Genomic DNA, 20,012 nt, shown 5'->3' on the forward strand with positions numbered 1-20,012 from the left:
ACATCACCTGGACTCCGAGGTATAAAAACCATCTTGATTATGGTGGGGTAAGCAATTCATAGCTTTTCTTAATGTTTTCATTGGATCAATGGCTAAATAAAACTTCCTTTATTCCCTGTGTGAGAAGCACGTGTCTGTGTATGTTCTGTGACTTTGATGGACTCTTTAGGGTCTTCATTTGAAGAGCAGCTGTGCCATTAGCATTTTGTTGACCTAACAGCATTTGGTCAATTAATATATGGTAGCTGCTGCCTCATCATCTGAAAGGAGGCTACGCTGGAGACATTGACTTGGAAAAAGGCAGAACAAAGTCTAATTTGCTTTTACATGCATAGGCAAGATCAGACGTGATTTCCCACAAGTCTTTTGCACCAGAAGCCACCTAAATAAATAGAAATGAGGCTTAATGGGCTGGGCTGTATTAATTATTAACTTATAGAGAGCACTTTACGATGCACTGCTATTTATCTCGCATAGGCTGTAGAAACTTGAACGTATGCATCATTGTGGAACTCCAAGGTTAAATAATTACAGCATTCTGGCGTGCAAACTCACACTATCCTCTATTAAGATGTCCCCGCATACACCACAGAGTATATATATATTCTTGTCACTAATTGTCCCTCAGAGTGGCGTATAATCTAATCCCTACCATAGTAATATGTCCAAATGGACCAGAAGAAAAGCAGGAGGTTGGCACTACAGCAGCGTAACATACATGCGGAAAACATGCAGTAAGTGGGTATGAATTTCAAGCGAGCCTCTTCTTAGAAGTACCTAATGCCTAATGCATCCTGTGCCCTGCACCCACCACCACCTTGTGCCTCCTCTCACCTTGGTATGTGCACTATTTACAATGTTGTACTTTTTGCACTTTTTTATACTTGCAAAATAAATATTACCTGAAGCGGTGCCAGCTATTCCTAGAATGGGGGATTCCTTTTCATTGATAGTAATTTGTCTGTCGTAGTCTAGGGACAATTTTAGGGGGAAGCCAATTGCCTTATCTGTATGTTTTTGACATGTGATAGGAAACTAGAGTGCCCAGGGTATACCCACCAAGACACGTGAAGAACATGCAAATTCTGTGCAGATAATCCTTTGGCTGAGATATTAACCGCAAACTCAACACTGGTCTACCCATCCCCTACCCCACAATTACGTTCTACTGCATACTTATTCTTCAGCCCTACCTAGTGTGTTCACCACCCCTCCCCTTAGATTGGTAAGCCTCTGGCAGGGTCCTCCCTTCCCTAGTGTATAATTGTACATGATCATGTGCTCCTTTCCTATGACAGCCTGTACTTGTATTACTGGACCTACCTAACCAGCCCAAAATTGCATGATCATGTATTTTGTACCTTGTTTACCTTTTTATAACTTTGTCCCATGATGTATAACCTTGTTACATCTGTCATCCTTAGTATCGTTGTATGTATTTTTGTCCAGCGCTGCGTAATATGTAAGCTCTTTATAAATACAATAATAATAATAATAATAACATTGCAAAGCAAAAGCGCTATTAACTGTGCCACCAGGGTGATTGTCCAGTAGAAACATTGCTTTAATGTTCTCTGATACGATTAGGAGGCCATGCAGTCATAACATGATGGGCCCTAGGCAAAATAACAGAACTCTTTATTAAATGTGATTAATCTGAATCACACACCTGAAACGAGCATGTAACTAATCTTGTCAGATTTTTGTCAGAAACACTTGATCTGCAAGATTTACAGGGAGTGGTGACCAATGGAGTCTGAGGACCTTCAAGAGGAGACAAAAAGCAAGACAGGGACAACAGGAGCCCATAGATGCGCTCCCTGCTTGCAAAGCGCTATTATTACACTTTTTGTTATTTGATCTGAGGAAGCGGACTGCAATCCACGAAACGCGTTATCATTAAAGTGTCTGGTTTCTTTTAAAAATGTAGCATTTTATTTGGGCTACCCAGTACATATTAGAGGTAAGTCGATATTTTATGTTCATCCAGTCGACATTACCACAACCACACATTACATCTTTAGGTGTCTCCACCCTTCCCAGTGATCTGCATGCTTGTTCAAGGTCTATGGCTAAAAATATTTGTAATAGTGACAAATGATCAGCAAGACTGCCAGGCAACTGGTATTGTTTAAAATGAAATAAATATGTCAGCCTCCACATCCCTCTCACTTCAGGTTTCCTTTAATATACTTTTACTTGATTAAAAAGTGGTATAAAACCCAGCATTTCATCTTTGCTCTAAAAGATTATTTGCAGCATATAATATACTACCACATTTTTTTAAGCAGAATAGCATTCAAAGGGTTAAAACACAGGACCTCCTTTTTCAATAGCAAGCTCCCTGCAGGGAGAGATGCATCCGTACTGGTTATAACATTATCTTGTCTTTGCTTAAGTGTAGCAGAGAGCAATGTAACCATTCCCTGACTGTGCAGAAACTTATTCTGTGTCCTGAACTGATACACTGCTCAGAAATAATTACTCGGTAAATTACAATATAGAGACACCAGTTATGAATAAAATGCAATGGCAGCTTTCAGAGCAAATACAACTGTACTTTGGGAACTTGTAATTTCCAAATGAATAATAATACTTGTGCACAAAAAGTAAGTATGATAACTGTATGGGATATAAAAAGTAGTAAAACACATTTTTATTGAATATTATGTCATAGTTTAATACTGATAAAATAAGGATGCCTTTTAATAGGCTTTGAGAAGTTTGGAGGAAAGAAATGTATGATACCTTAGCTTGGCACTATAGACAATAGATAGGTGTCTGAGAATCTCCTCTCAAGACTTTGGTGGGCACAAGTAGTAGTGTCCATGAGACCTTACCCACCCTCTTAAACATTCAAGCAGTGACTTTACCCTTCAGCCGCAATAGGTTGGCTTTGAATCTTTCATACATCCTTGTTTTAGCTTTGTATGGATCACAGCAACCTCAGACCAAAGGGATAAAAGCACAATTTCCTTCTACTTTTAAATAGTGGATAAAAAAGCAGAGGGAGAGCCGGCAGCCCAATCTAACGTAATATCATTAGGTCACCAGGACAGTATATAAAAGTCAATAAGTATACTCACAAACAAGGGTTGCTGGCTGAGGCAACCACTCGTCAGCACTTGTGGGGAAGTACCATCCCCACTCGGCCTTATATGGTATGATGCTGGCCGCTGCTCCAAAAAAAGGATTCTGTGGTTTATGGGAAAACCCCTTTAAACCAAACCCCCCCCCTCCCCTCCCCTAAAACTAAGGGGTAAACACTAAGTACTGTAAGAACTGGAGGTGCCGTTTCTAATGTTGTTAAATGTACAGAGAGCTCCAAAAGGGCAGTATCCAACAATAGCTTATGTGATATCCTACTTTTTAAGGTTCCTGTTCTAGATATATAATCCATGATTCGGATAAAAAGTTCAAAAACATTTATTTGTGCACTCAACAACGTGTTTCACAGTAAAAACCGCTTCCTCAGGTCAGTAACATGCCTAACACCAGGGTAGTCCTGTTTCCGGGCGCCGTAAACAAACGGCACCCGGAAACAGGACTACCCTGGTGTTGAGCATGTTACTGACCTGAGGAAGCGGTTTTTACTGTGAAACGCGTTGTCGAGTGCTCAAATAAATGTTTTTGAACTTTTTAGATGAATCCTTATTTATATATCTAGACAGGAACCCTAAAAATTAGGACACCACATAAGCTATTGTCGGATACTGCCCTTTTGGAGATCTCTGTACATTTAACAACATTAGAAACGGCACCTCCAGTTCTTACAGTACTTTTATTTCTACTTGTTTCCTTTGACTTCTCTTTTTGTTTCTCTCCACCAAAATCACATCTGAGCCTATCTCCGGCACTTACGCAATACAATTAGACAACCCTGCCACTAGGGGAGTGTCACAGGAGCCCTGGTGGTCAGACCGCAAATGGCCTTCCAAACGGTGCCAGCGCACGGATCGTGCGAACTCTGGTCGCAGTCAATGCGCAGGAACCGTTGGGACAAACCGCAAACAAACCAGAAGGGAGCCTGTGAGATATGGGTAAGTACAACTTACACACGATTCCAGGGTATCTGCCACCACCACTGGTATGGGCCAGTGGACCTGATTTACTGACTGACTGGTCCTGCGAATAAAAACGGTTAAAACACGCTGTATTCTGTCTAGCCAACAACAAACAATAGTAACGTCTCTTCAGAGGTCTGGTTCAGTTGTGTGCGTGCTGAATAGTAGGGTAGCTAGAACAACAACTGACGATAGCGTTGGTTTATTGAAAGCAATATAAATAAGTAATATATACAGACAATTATTAAAATCAACAATTATTAAAACAGTGATAGCCAGTATGAAAAATAAAAGGGAGAAAACACTTAGGGTTTGTGGAAATATGTCCTTTTGTGGGAAAATCATCAAGTCCAAGCAAAACGGTTTCAAGTTCGCAAAGTTCTTTGTTCCAGAGATGAACTCAAAGTTCAGCAAGATTTAAAATCCACACAACATGGAGGATGTCCTTTGTTCAGTTCCGGCAAGATGGCCACCACTCGTTCCTCATGGTGGCCGTGTGTTCAGGAAGATGGGAAATGGAGGAATAATTTGCCCGGGCAGCTCATTCACTTTTAATGGAGCTGAGTTCAGAGGCGGGCTCCCAGAGTCGGCCCCCAGGCCGGACTATGGTAATCACATCTGGGGCAGGGGCCTCCACAAGCCCTCATAACCCTGACACTTCTCTAGACAGACCTGCGCGGCCGGCACACAAATAATAATTACATATTCTCGATCCCCAGAACCTACCGATTAATATGATATCAAACTTGGGCATGTTTGCATGCCCGGTTAAAAAACGGTGGAATTCCCAGAGTTCTGGTTATGCCAGTGGCCCAAATTTAATATCAAAATACTCACAAGATCCGGACCAGCAGAATGATATAACTTTCACATTTTTCACCTGAACGGTATTGCTTAAACATGCTCAAAATCCTAAACTCCATGCTTTCTTATTCTGCCTATATGGCTCCGGCCAGTCTAGAGCAAAGCAGGTTTTTGAATAGCCCCCTGCTGTGAGCTCATCCTGTCTTTTCCCAAAAGGCAGAGTGTGCTCTTTGCTGGCTAATTAACACCTAGGTGTCACCTGGTTCCCAGAACAGAAAGGGGAGTTAATGCCTCCAGGTTATTCTGCCTTCCACAGGGAATATGTCCAAGCTAATTAACACCTCCCCCCAGGCTTTCACTCAGCCAAGACAAATCCCCCAGCTGTTCCTAGGCAGAGGGATACTACACATCAAATCTTGGTTTAAGGATCTGCGTCGCTAACCGACCGCAATCGCGTTTTGGCCGACTGGGCGTCGCCCGGCGTCACAGGGAGTATACTGTTAAACTTTTTATACACATCTCACTGTTTTATTCTACACATAGTAACCATGATTTTAGGTTGTTTATTATGCACTGTCTAGTTAGGCACCTGAATAGTTACCATGGCCCATATGCAATTCACTTTTTTCCTGAGTTTTCTCCAAGGTAATATGTTCACATCGTTTCATAAAATACATTTCAAACCACTGACAAGCAAAAAAATATTCAAAATAATATTGATACTACTTTCTCACCAAACTTTTGGGTACTTTTTCAGTTTTAAAATGCTTACGTTATTTTCATTATTATTTAGTATTTATATAGCGGTAACATCTTCCTCAGCGCTGTACAGAGTGTATATTGTCTTGTCACTGAACTGTCCCCCAAAGGAGCTGACAATCTAATGCCTACCATAGTCATATGTCTATGTATGTATCATGTATTGTATGTATTATAGTCTAGGGCCAATTTTTTAGGAGCAAGCCAATTAACTTATCTGTATGTTTTGGAGATGTGGATGGAAACCGGAGGGTCCGGAGGAAACCCACGCAGACATGGGAAGAACATACAAACTGGCATTTGAATTGGCTGCAAGACGAGAGTGCTAATCACTACGAGACTCTGTGCTGCCCACAGAGAGAATATGAAAAGTATCTCCCAGGAGATAACTCAGCACAAAAAGTTAATTGAATATGGGTCAATACCTAAATGTATCTTCTAGAAAAACCTTTAATAAAAAAAAACTTAAAGTGTACCCGAAACGATGTGGTGGAAAGGGGCATATGGGACACAGAGGCCTATTCCCTGCTGTAGGACATGCCTCTGTGTGTCCCCCACGCTGCTTTCTGCCCCTCAATGCCACGCTATCACCCCCCAAAATTGTCAAAAACAATTGTTGCTAATCTTGAGGGGAAAGGAGGAGAAGTATTCCCTGCTCAAAACACCCACTGGAGGCGTTCCTGCAGGCTTTTCCCAGCTGCCATTGGGCACTGGGCAGCTGTCTCTTCCTGGCCATTCCCCCTGCTGCTCCCCCACCTCCCTGCACGTTGAAAGAGCAGCTAGCTCTCCTTCAAGCTTCGTGACTCCAGAGGTCATGAAAATGAAAGAAAGGAGACGCAGGCCACAGGAGCAGCAGAGAGCGGCAGAAATGGAGGCTCCCTGATCCACCCAGCACCCCGGATCAGGTAGTATCGTAATTTTTTTTATAAATGTAAGTCCCCACCTCGGGTTCCCTTTAAATTTTGACAAACAAATCATCCTGACTGGGACACAGACAACGCTGTACTCAGCGATCTGGTCACCGGGAGAGCAACAATAGAAATCTAAAATCTTGACCCATCCATACATTGTTCATAGCTAAAATATTATATTTTGGCTGTAGGAGGCGGATGTGATGTAATCTGACACTCTTATATTGTCAGTGAACTCTTCAGTGAACTTTAATATCATTTTAGTTTACAACAAGAGCTACTGATCTTTTCTATAACATTTACCAAGGAGAGTAGAATACATTTAAAGCCTTTTATACAAAGCTATACCATAAAAAAGATTTAAAGCAATTTTCACATTTCTAAAGGACTCTGTATAATCCTGACCTTAAAAGATAATGTAACACACTGGCGTTTCACTAAAAATATGTTTGCCGTAGATGCCTGAACTCGGCTTTAGTGCTTCTAAATCAAAGCTATGTTTCAGTTTAGGAAGATATTGGGTGGGATTTATAAAGCCAGGCATACACTATGCAGCATTGACCCAATCCGGCAAATGCTTGCCATCTCTGTATAGGAAATCGATACAACATGAAAAATTGTCTCCTAGGAGAAAACTCAGGAGAAAAAGTGACTTGCATATGGGCCAATATCTCTAGTTCTTGTCATGATCCAGTCATGATTACGTGAAATTTTGTGTAAATTTTCGCAATTATGCTCCTATGTAATTACAATTTGTAAATTCAATTGATTTCTTGTAATCATTCTAATGTTGCATAATTTTTTCATAATTCTGTGCCGACTTCAGCGGCAAATAGAAAAACTATTGTCACCAAAATTGCTGCATATGTTAAAGTGGAATATAACCCAGCATTTCAACTTTGCTCTAAAACATTATTTACAACATATTATATGCAACCAGCATTTTTTTTTTACTAGACAAGCATTCGAAGGGTTACACACAGAGCTTGAAAGTTCCGTGCAGAGAAATGCTGCCACAGCCGAACTTTCAGATAATGATACAGTGAGGCTAGATTCACAGTGGGACGTTGCGTTTTGATGCCACGTTACAGTCGCACCGCAAGCTTACAACGCAACGCGCCCAAAAAGTGGCAACGCAGCGTTACTGTCGCATACAGCAGATACAGTAAAAAATACAGGCAATGAAAAGTATGCTTCCAAGTCATTACTGAGCATGTGCAAACAGTCCAACGCAGCTAATAACGTGTATAACGCACTGCATGCAGTACCTTTACTTAACGTGCAGCGTTAGACACCAACGCAACGTGTGCACTGTGAACGGGGCATTGATTTTTCATTGCAGTGAGTTATTCTGCGTTAAATGCTGTTTTAACGCGCGACTTTAACGTCCCACTGTGAACTTAGCCTAAGACTGCTTTCACAGTAAGACGTTACAGGCGCACGTTAGTGCAGCCTGTAACGCAGCCTAACTCACAGCAATGAAAACTAAATGGGCTGTTCACAGTGCACACGTTGCGTTACATTGTAACGCAGCACGTTTAAACAAAGTGCTGCATGCTGTACGTTATACGCGGCTAAGCTGCGTTAGACTGTTTGCACATGCTCAGTAATGTTGGAGGAAGAGGTCTCCCCTCCTCCTCCGCGGCCAGCCACATGGCTAATTAATATTCACTGCACTGTGTGATGTGCAGTGTTTTGTTTCCTGGAGCTGCCGCTTTGTGCGGGGATTGGCTGGCGGGACCACGTGATGCCGCATGCCTCCAAAGGTATGCATCACGGCATCACGGACGCATGAAGAGCCGCATAACGTGGCTCAATTTGACATTCAACTTCAACCCCACTATGCGTTGCGTTAGGGGCACGTTATGCGACCTTAACGTGGCATCTAATGCAACGTCTTAGTGGGAAAGAAGCCTTAAGTAAACACAAGATAACAAGTGAGGAATGTGACACATTCTCTGACTGTGCAGGAGCTGGTGGACACAGACAGAGAGTCAAAGCATGTCTGGCTGCAATGCATAATGAATAAAACCAGTTATTAATAAAATGCAAAGTCAGCTCACAAAGCAAAAAACGGTACTTTTGGAAACCTGTAACTTTTAAATGAATAATAATACTTATGCACAAATATGATAACCGTATGGCATATAAAAAGAAGAAAAACATGTTTTTATTGAATATTATGTCAGGGTTTTAAACCGCTTTAAGTAGTGGGTACAAGTCAAAAAAAATATTTTTCAAAAAGATTTTAAAGATGCAAAGGAAAATGGTTTTTAAATTTAGAAAAAATGACAGTCTAAAAACCATTTTTCCTCTACATATTTTAAAATCAATTTTCTCAAAAACTACAAGGTCTTTTTGAAAATTCCACTATTCTCCTTAACATATGTAGCAATTTTGGTGGCGATAGCGTCTATGGGGCCTTTGCTATTCACCGCTAAAGTCGACACAAAATTATGTAAAAATTACAGAAAAATTATACGAAATTACAAATTATTAAAACTACAGACTAAATTAATGTCAAATTTTCCAGAAATTTTGCATTACTATTTTGCATCGTAATTGTTCATTTCAATGCAATATTACGTCTATGCGAAATGTGCGCTCTTCACTATCACGTTCTCCAAAATATGCCTCTTCCTAACTCTGAAAATTTGCAAAGTCCTAAATCGCTCTCACTTCTGTATATTATCATGAATAAGCAAAGTTTATACAGGTTTATACAAGGTCTTTCCATAGGCCATGTTTCATGTGACTCCCCTTCCATGTATGAGACCATCTCTCCCATTTCATGGGCAACCCTCACTTCCATGTACAGCATCCATGTGTCACAGCCCTTCTCTTTCATGTTCATTACCCCTGTAGGGAAGCTTCTCTTTCAATGTGTTTTTCCCTATATGTGCAACTTTCCTATTCTCTCTTCTGCCTTCACTTCCTATTCTCTCTTCTGCCTTCACTTCCGTATGCACCACTCCCCTTTTCCATGGCAAGCCACTCCCATGGACAACAGCTGCCCTAGCCTAGGCCAAGGCCTGTGTGGCCTCTACAGAAATCCAGTTCAGTAGGTATAAACCCTTGCTTCTACTGCCCCCACCTGACAAACTTTTACTGACTTTCTACTGTGTCATAGTAGATGGTGCAAATGCGGCGGCAGGGAGGGTGGGCGCAGCGGCGGGGGGAGAGGGAATAGCAGAGTTTCAGCTCACCTTTCTTGATCCCCGCAGGCATGCAAGCTCTATCTTCTTCCTGTCTGAGGCGTCCATCACATTGGTAACAGCGCCCCCTGTGATGACGTATCCACATGTCATCACACGGGGCGCTCTTACCAATGCGACGGATGCTGGGAACAGGAAGAAGAAAGAGGCTGAGTTGAAACTCCGCTATGTCCGCTTTCCCCTGCCCATGCTTGCTACCTATGCTAAAGGCACCTATCTAACCTATACTGTGGGCACCTAGCTATCTAACCTATACTAAGGGGAACTATACTGGCTACCTATGCTGGAGGCACCTCCCTAGCTAACCTATACTGAGGGCACCTACTTATCTAACCTATACTGGGGGCACCTACCTATCTAACTTATGCTGGGGGCAACCATACCCGCTACCTATATTGGAGGCATCTACCTATCTAACCTATACTGGGGCACCTACCTATCTACCTATACAGGGGCACCTACCTATCTAACTTACACTGGGGGGATCTATAGCTGGCTACCAATACTGGGGGCAACTAGACCTGGCTACCCTATATTTCGGGCACCTATACCTGTCTCCATGTGGAGGGGGGAGATTTTTACACCCTCGCACTGATTGCAATTTAGCTTGGAAACTGCCCTGGTTATGCATTTATTATTATTTAGTATTTATATAATGACAACATCTTTTGCAGCGCTGTGCAAAGTATATTGCCTTGTCACTTAACTGTCCCTCAGAGGGGTCCACAATCTAATCCCTACCATAGCCATATGTCTATATCGTGTAGTGTATGTATCGCAGTCTAGAGCCATTTAGGGGGAAGCCAATTAACTTATCTGTATGTTTGTGGGATGTGGGAGGAAACTGGAGTGCCTGGAGGAAACTCACACAGACACGGTGAGGACATACGAACTGTACAAGTGGCTCCATACCAGAAGAGGAGTGTGGCCCCAATGCACCGGAGGGTTCCCGGCAGCATCAGAGAACCGGAGGAAGCAGTGAAAGATCCAAAAGCTTCCCTCTCCTTACATAAGTATGTACTTTTTCACCCAAGCTTCTGCTCCGGTTTGCAATAAAGGACACCTGAAGTGAGAGGGATATGGAGGCTGCCATATTTATTTTCTTTTAAGTTTGAAAGTGAAAGCGTGTGTGCTTTCACTTTCACTTTGTCAATCAGATGGCGGTGATCATTGATCACAGGCACTTTGATCGGTGAATGGAATCAGTGTACTACTGCTCTGCCGCGGGGGGAGGTTCATGCACGAGTGCCATGCATTCAAAGCAGAAGACTATTATCTACGCTCCTGGAAAGGGAAAGTCTTTCTGCGGGGCGCAGATATACTGCCGTGGCTAGTGGTTGAGGTTCACTTTAAATTTAGAATCTACACACATTATTGTTCAAAACACAGTGCTGATAAGTTGGCAGTTCATATTAAATAAATATAATTATTATTCACATGTAACGTTATAGCTACAAGAGGGACAAGCTATCCACATGTCAAGCTGTACATTAATATCCTAGCTGAACAACTGCGGTATGAAAATTAATTAAAAGATGATCAACCTGGAAATCACACGGGGTTGTCATCCCCTCCCTTTAATCACTGGCGATTAGTAATACGTCGGCTCTCTGGCTCATCAAATGCAGGTAAGGCATTGACAAGTTAGCCATGAAATATTTAACTTGGATAGTTTATTAAGTAATTTATGGATGAGCTCAAAAAACATGCTGTTACAGACCTGAACATAGGAAAAGGAGATGACCACAGTCTGCAGCAATACGGACACTGAAACAAAGATATAATCATTTTCAACAAGGTTTATTGCAAATCTATAACATGCAAATACATGCAAATAAGCATATCACAGTAACATGCATTTTAACCCAATAACCCATTACCGGGTTCAAAGGAATTAACTCGTTTGAGATAACTGCGCTGCTTTTGACCTCAGTCGGCAGAACTTGTGCTTTGCATGGAGTTTTCACATTAACATTTGTATGTGAATATTCGCATGTGTTTTTTTCTGAACAGCTAATGAAAGTTTATTTATTTATTTATTGTACTTATAAAGCGCCAACATATTACACAGAGCTGAAAAGTTAATAGGAATTTGCATTCAATGCAAATTTATACTTAATTTTCACGCATGTGAAAATGCAAAAAGAAAGTGCGCTTTTCTATTGATTTTCAGTGTTTTCAGTGGATGTGAGGCGAACAAGTTTTTGCACATTCAAAAAACGCATGTGAATTTTACTTGTGTGAGGCTGGGGCCCAACTTGTTGAAAAAACATTTGCAATTGTACATGCAATGCTTTAAAATTGTGCTGCGCACGTTTATTTGCAGCGCTGCGATTTTTCAGCCGCAATAAGCGCGCCTTTGAAAAAAACGGATTCCTGGGCACATAAAATTAAAATGCGCGTGTGCTAGCAGATGCAGTCTCTGGTGTCCGACACATGCGTGAACATGTGCACAGGATGTGAAAAACCGCCCTCGTAAAACCATACTCAGTTTATGGCCTCTCACTGAACCCTGTGTTAATGCATACCTGACCTGAGGTGAAACAACCTAAGGTAAGCATAGAGGTATCTTCATCTTAAATCCTCATACCACTGAGTGTTGTCCATTACTCTCCTTATTTCCCCCAGGTCCCTGTGACCAAACCTTGGAATATTTCACTTTCAGCTCAAATTTTCAGACAGGAAGAGGCAGTCTTGAGGCTATGTTTCCTCCTATCACATCATTAAAATCCCTCCTCTTCCTGTTTCAAAATTTGACTTGCTGAAAGTGAAAATTTTCAAGAAGTGATTACAGGGATCAGGGGAATGAGGAGGGAGCAGACAACACACGGAGGATACAGCATGAACATACCTCTGTGCTTACCTTAGGTAGCTTTGCCTTGGGTCAGTTGTGCTTTAAGACCTTGTTTTTTTATAAAAATAAAAAAAAGTGCTTTTTATATTGTACACATGCTTGTGGACAGCTCGGCAAAAATGCATACAGTGCATGATGCAATATAGAGAAGAGCTTAAAGGGGAACTGAAGTAAGAGGTATACGGAGGCTGCCATATTTATTTCCCTTTAATCAACACCAGTTGCCTGACTGCACTGCTGATCCTCTGCCTCTAATACTATTAGCCATACCCCCTGAACAAGCATGCAGCAGATCAGGTTTTTCAGACTTTAAAGTCAGATCTGACTAGACTAGCTGCATGCTTGTTTCCGGTGTTATTCAGATACTACTGCAGATAAATAGACCAGCAGGGCTGCCAGGAAACTTGTATTGATTAAAAGAAATAAATATGGCAGCCTCCGTATACCTCTTACTTCAGTTCCCCTTTAAAGAGAAACCGTACCCAAGACTGGAACTTCATCCCAATCAGTAGCTGATACCCCTTTTTCCATGAGAAATCTTTTCCTTTTCTCAAATGGATCGTCAGGGGGCTCTGTATGGCCGATATTGTGGTGAATTCCCTCTCACAGTGTGATGTCAGCGCCTCACAGCTCTGAGGTCCTGACATCACACTGTGGGAGCCTTGTTGCATTGTGGGAAATAACAGCTGTTTCCAATTGCCAAAAAAGCAAGCAGCGTCTCCTTCCAGCGACATCACCTGCCAGCAGTAAAAATGTCACCATAGGATAAATGTCAGAATGTAAATTAGGGAGAGTAAAGATTTTACAATGGGCAAACACTGACATTTACAGTGGGATGCGAAAGTTTGGACAACCTTGTTAATTGTCATGATTTTCCTGTATAAATTGTTGGTTGTTACAATAAAAAATGTCAGTTAAATATATCATATAGGAGACACACACAGTGATATTTGAGAAGTGAAATGAAGTTTACTGGATGTACAGAAAAGGTGCAATAATTGTTTAAACAAAATTAGGCAGGTGCATAAATTTGGGCACCACAAAAAATAAATGAAATCAATATTTAGTAGATCCTCCTTTTGCAGAAATTACAGCCTCTAAACGCATCCTGTAGGTTCCAATGAGAGTCTGGATTCTGGTTGAAGGTATTTTGGACCATTCCTCTTTACAAAACATCTCTAGTTCATTCAGGTTTGATGGCTTCCGAGCATGGACAGCTCTCTTTAACTCACACCACAGATTTTCAATTATATTCAGGTCTGAAGACTGAGATGGCCATTCCAGAATGTTGTACTTGTTCCTCTGCATGAATATCTTAGTGGATTTTGATCAGTGTTTAGGGTCGTTGTCTTGTTGAAAAGATCCAGCCCTGGCACAGCTTCAGATTTTTCACTGATTCCTGGACATTGGTCTCCAGAATCTGCTGATACTGAGTGGAATGTGTCCCTCAACTTTTACAAGATTCCCAGTCCCTACACTGGCCATACAGCCCCACAGCATGATGGAACCACCACCATATTTTACTGTAGGTAGCAGGTGTTTTTCTTGTAATGCTGTGTTGTTTTTCCTCCTTGCATAATGCTCCTTGTTATGCCCAAATAACTCAATTTTGGTTTCATCAGTCCACAGCACCTTCTTCCAAAATGAAGCTGGCTTGTCCAAATGTGCTTTTGCATACCTCAAGCGCCTCTGTTTATGCTGTGGGCAGAGAACAGGCTTCCTTTGCATCACTCTTGCGTAAAGTGCGCCAAATGGTTGAACGGTGCACAGTGACTCCATCTGCAGAAAGATGATGTTGTACGTCTTTGGTGCTGGTCTGTGGGTTGACTCTGACTGTTCTCCCCATTCATCGCTTCTGTCTATCAGAGATTTTTTTTTGGTCTGCCACTTTGAGCCTTAACGTGAACTGAGCCTGAGGTCTTCCATTTTCTAAATATGTTCCTAACTGTGGAAACAGGCAGCTGAAATCTCTAAGATAGCTTTCTGTATCCTTCCCCTAAACCATGATGGTGAACAATCGTTGTCTTCAGGTCATTTGAGAGTTGTTTTGAGACCCCCATGTTGCTACTCTTCAGAGAAAATTAAAAGAGGTGGGAAACTTACAATTGACCCCCTTAAATACTCTTTCTCATAATTGGATTCACCTGTGTATGTAGGTCAGGGGTCACTGAGCTACCAAGCCAATTTGAATTTCAATAATTAGTTCTAAAGGTTTTGGAATGAATAAAATGACAACAGTGCCCACATTTATGCACCTGCCTAATGTTATTTAAACAATTATTGCGCACTTTCTGTAAATCCAATAAACTTTGTTTTACTTCTGAAATATCACTGTGTGTGTCTCCTATATGATATATTTAACTGACATTTTTTATCATAACAACCAATGATTTATACAGGAAAATCATGACGATTAACAAGGTTGCCAAAACTTCCGCATCCCACTGTATACATAATTATTGTAAAAATGAAGCACTTTTTTATTACATTATTTTCACTGGAGTTCCTCTTTAAAAAAAATTGTCCTGCTTTAGCTACAAAAATTGCAGGGAAATTAATAAACACCGGGGAGGTTATGGGTTACTCCAGCCAATGCAGGGGTCACACTTATCATTGCAGAAAACTGAATATTGTTTCGCATGCAGTTTTCACATTAAAATTATTTTTTAATGTGTTTGTATGCGGAGCAGGCTGGAGTTGTACTTTGTACTGGTTGAACTCGATGGACATATGTCTTTTTTCAACCAAAATAACTATGTAACTATGTAACTATGAGTTTTACGCATGTTGTTTTTCTGAACAGCTATTGAAAGTCAATGGGATCAATGTGCAAATTTATGCTTCAAGAAGTGAGGTTTCTTCACGCATGCGAAAACTGATTCCCTACTGCAAAGAAGGCAAATTTGTGGCAAAAAAAAACACATTTAGGCCCCGGAGCAGCCCAATAGAGGCCGCCGCAGTGCGCAAAAAATACCTTCCTTTGCCGCTAGTTTTGGCTTTTATTATAGGCACCTACGGCAGCACAGTTTTTCCAAAAGGGTTCCCGCGCCCTTTTCTCCTGCTTTGCCTTTAGTGATATGTCCATAGACTCTGTAAAGTGCTAGGAGATGTCAGCGCTATATACAGTAAATATACAATAATAGTAATAAAAATGTGAGTAAAGCATAGCGTGCATAAGGGAGTCATTGTGGTGAGACATCTGTCTCTATAGAGGATGTTTGCGTTTCCTTGGGAATGTATTATTCTTACACAAAGCAAAATCATTGTTGATGGTGCCAAATGTCAAACGAAGATTTGGGCTTTGAATGGCCATATTTCATCATGATTCAGGAAACGCGTGGTAATTTCTCCACTGAGTGGGCTTATGATGTGGGTTTATGATGCTTAGGATTGCATATTCAGCTCAGACAATACAGGGCTGCTCTGATTATTCCTACACCATGCTACAGGCAACAAGTCTGTTTACCAAGGTCTCATTCCTTCCCATTATTCTAAATGAAGGATCTGCATAGCACTACCTGTGGGCGGCATATAAGCAGAACACACAAACGGCATTTGTTATGAAAAGCTACTGAATAATAATAAAGGTGCATATTTTATTAGTCAAAATAGACCACAAGCCATAACATGGCGAATGTAGAAGAACAGGAACAACTACATTTTTTAAAATCTCAACCCTTAAAGAGTAACTGTCGGGCATAAAATCGAAAATCAATTCTTTATTTTTATCTGGTAAACACGTAATGAGGATGCTAACCAGGCAATCCAAAGGTTAAAATCACTATTACTTTTCTTGTTGATAAATGATCATTCCCCAGTTTACATGACTCTTATTTGGTACACAGAAAATTTGGTACACAAAAGAGAAGTTGCAGAGCATTCTGGGTTGTCTTTTTTTGCTTCTCTACTTCCCCTCAGACTTAACTAATGCAGCCTGATTGGCTGAAGCCTCTTTCCTTCTCTTTCTTTTCCCCTCCCACCCCTCTATTCCTTTCTGATTGGCCAGTATTTCTCATGCTGAAACAATGCACTTTCTATAGTGAAGGGCGAGCAAATCAGCCAGAGGAGACCAAGGGCGGATATTACTTCATGACTGGCTTCAAAATAGCCACAGTAAATATGGAAACTGTCTATAATAGGATTCTCTACTTTTCTTTTATACAATTCACAGGAATCATAACGTGGACAGTGCAATACATATGTTATGTAAGTAGAGCAAGTATTTATCTAATTATACATGTGTTTTTTTCCTGAGATAGTATGGCTGACAGCTCCTCTTTAAAGGGAACCCGAGGTGAGAGGTATATGGAGGCTGCCATATTTAATTCCTTTTAAACAATACACATTGCCTGGCAGTCCTCCTCATTCTATGTCTCTAATGCTTTTAGTCATATAGACCCTGAACAAGCATGCAGCAGATCAGGTACTCTGACTCATCTGAGTTCGGTTTTACTGGATTAGCCATATGCTTATTCCAGAGTTTTAAGGGCCCGTTTCCACTATCGCGAATCCGCATGCGTTGCCCACATGCGGATTCGCACAGTCAGTACAAGTGGATGGGACTGTTTCCACTTGTGCGTTTCCCCGCACGTTTTTCTGTGCAGAAAAAATCTGCAGGGTAGGGCCCTCAGAATTCTACTGCGTGTGGAATGCAGGCGAATCGCACGCAATGTATTTAATAGGGAAATCGCATGCATTTTCCCCATGCGTTTTTTGCCGCGATTTCGCATGCGATTTCGCATAGGTATTAATGTTAATTTACACAGGCAGTGACATGGTTAAATGCGCATACAGCCTTACCTATGCGAAATCGCATGCGAAATCGTGGCAAAAAACGCATGCGGAATCGCACCTGCATGCGATTTGCCTGCGGTGATTCGCCGGCGATTCCGCAACGCTATAGTGGAAACGGGCCCAGACACTACTTATGCCAGAAGATTAACAGGGCTGCCAGGAAACTGCATTGTTTACAATGAAATAAATATGGCAGCCTCCATTTACCTCTCACCTTGGGTTCCCTTTAAAGAGGAACTGCATTGAAAATAATATAATAATAATAATAATAATAATAATAATAATAATAATAATATTTTTTACAGTATTCATATAGATATTATGCAGTTGGGTTTCACCCAAATCTTTCCTCTCCCTGATTTACATCCTGACATTTATTACTGGAGGTGACATCTTTAGTTCCGCCAGGTGATCTGTACGGAATGTTTGTTACTGAGAGTTCTTGTACAGGGGGCCTTATTTCTTGCTTGATAGTTGTTTACCACAACGCAACAAGGTTTACAGATAGCAAACCGTCAGGGCCATGTGTAAGGATTGGTGGTGTATTCTCCACAGTCAGCATGCAACGCATGAGCTGGCGTGGAGGAGGTACACACACTAGCACAAGGAAATAGGCTATCCCTAGTATAGTGGAGGGGAGGACTGACTCCAATAGGAGATTGTGGCGCACAGAGCCGGTGCAGATCTGACAGCCACAAACAATGCTTTCGTTATAACGTCTCAGCGCAAAGTAGCGCTGAGCGCATAAACCAGAACTGAGGAGATCAGGACAGGTAGACAGAATGAACGCTTGCTAGCTAGCGGCTACTTAGCGACAGCAAGCGTCCAAAACCAGACAGACTGGAATGAGGCAGCCAATGTGATGCGGCGATGGCGTGCCTCACAAAGACAGGACAGGACAGTCAGAAAATAGCAGGATTAAGATAGATGAACGTAACACAGATAAATATACAATAAGTATGTTTTCCTAGCGTATTACAATTACAGCTATCAATGAAACTATTTGTAACGTCTGACTAACATATGTATATATCGGCAATGAACCGATATATGACATAAGCAGGAACGCTGACTAGGAATGGAGTAACACAGGGAACAGGATTCAGAAGGATTCGTTATCTCTTCGCAGAGATGAACGCAATCCACAAACAGTAACAGAACAGGATTCAGAAGGATTCGTTATCCCTTCGCAGAGATGAACGCAATCCACAAACAGTAACAGAACAGGATTCAGAAGGATTCGTTATCTCTTCGCAGAGATGAACGCAATCCACCAACAGAACCAGGAGCAGGGTAACTACCTCAGCACGGGTGGTCACGGTACGCGCAACCTACCAAAACGTGCTGGAAAGCTGACTAACTGCACACAGGATATAAACAGTTCGTGTACGTATACATCAGCGACACTGATGTATCGACGTAACACAAATACAAGGAAAATAATAAACGTGCTGGTATGCATATATATTGGCAATGAACCAATATATGATGCAAAGACCAGCAAAGTATCTTTATAACAAGAAACACGATCGGGGGCTAAAGCGACAGCAAGGCAGGCTTAAGCTGAAGCTATGAAAACCCAAGGAAACCCTGCAGGAAGCAGATCTTTATACTGAGGTCATCCAATGGGAGCAGACATGCAGATTCCCACACAGGTGAATGATAATCAGTCACAAGCTGACAGCAGGGAAAGACAGACAAAGCTATGCAGCTTGCATGGAAATAGATCAGAACTGCCTGAGCTGCAGCACTACTACTTCCAGTAATAGCTGCTGCAGCAGCGATCATTACACCATGGTAATGACATCACACTGTGGGAGGGTTTTCACCACAATTTCATTGTAGAAGATTATTTGGGATACCCAATTTTACATCAATTATCCTTAATTTGTAATTAAAGCGGAATATAACCCTGCATTTCAACTTTGCTCTAAAACATTATTTACAGCATATTATATGCAAAAAGCATTTTTTTTTTACTAGACCAGCATTGGAAGGGTTAAACACAGAGGTTTTAAGTTCCGTGCAGACGTTCAGATAGTTACATTCTATTTAGTTAGATGTATCTATTGATAAACAGTTACACACTCTTTGGCTGTCCTCCAAGCTCCTTCTCAGTGAGAGAGATGAGTCACAATAAACACTTAAAAGATACATATTTGTAAACAAAAAGTATCTAACTGAAGTTCGGATGCGTCTGCAGAAATCTCTAGGGACTTTAAAGCCCTGTGTAACCCTTCCAATGCTGGTCTAGTAAAAAAAAAAAATGCTGGTTGCATATAATATACTGTAAATAATGTTTTAGAGCAAAGTTGAAATGCAGGGTTATATTCCGCTTTAATATTGTAACATATCAGCAATTTTATCATTAAAGCGGAATGAAACACTGGTTTTGAAATCATAAAAAATGAATTCAGCATTGATTAAAATGTATATAAATCATTCCCTCACCAATAAATAATAATTGCACGTTCAGGAGTGTGTACCTCTTTGAACCTGCAGTCTCTTAGTGATCTATGCAGAATATGAGGAAGTAGATTTTTATGTGATTGCGATTTTTCTGCAGGGGTAGCCACTATCATAGGGGGCAGTTAGGGTTAGCCATCAAGAA

The 20,012-nt window shown here is 41.3% G+C and overlaps 1 protein-coding gene across 2 annotated transcripts in view; it reads right to left on the bottom strand.

Moving 5' to 3' along the window:
- PDGFD (platelet derived growth factor D) overlaps positions 1-20,012 on the bottom strand; it is a 511,155-nt gene that overhangs the window by 452,813 nt on the left and 38,330 nt on the right. For both annotated transcript variants that reach the window (XM_068266882.1, XM_068266880.1), the window contains exon 3: positions 11,474-11,520. The gene's annotated coding sequence lies outside the window, so the exon portion shown is untranslated. The remainder of the gene's footprint in view (positions 1-11,473; positions 11,521-20,012) is intronic.

This window comes from Hyperolius riggenbachi, chromosome 2, assembly GCF_040937935.1.
Source record: "Hyperolius riggenbachi isolate aHypRig1 chromosome 2, aHypRig1.pri, whole genome shotgun sequence".
In the NCBI taxonomy this organism is placed as follows: domain Eukaryota; kingdom Metazoa; phylum Chordata; class Amphibia; order Anura; family Hyperoliidae; genus Hyperolius; species Hyperolius riggenbachi.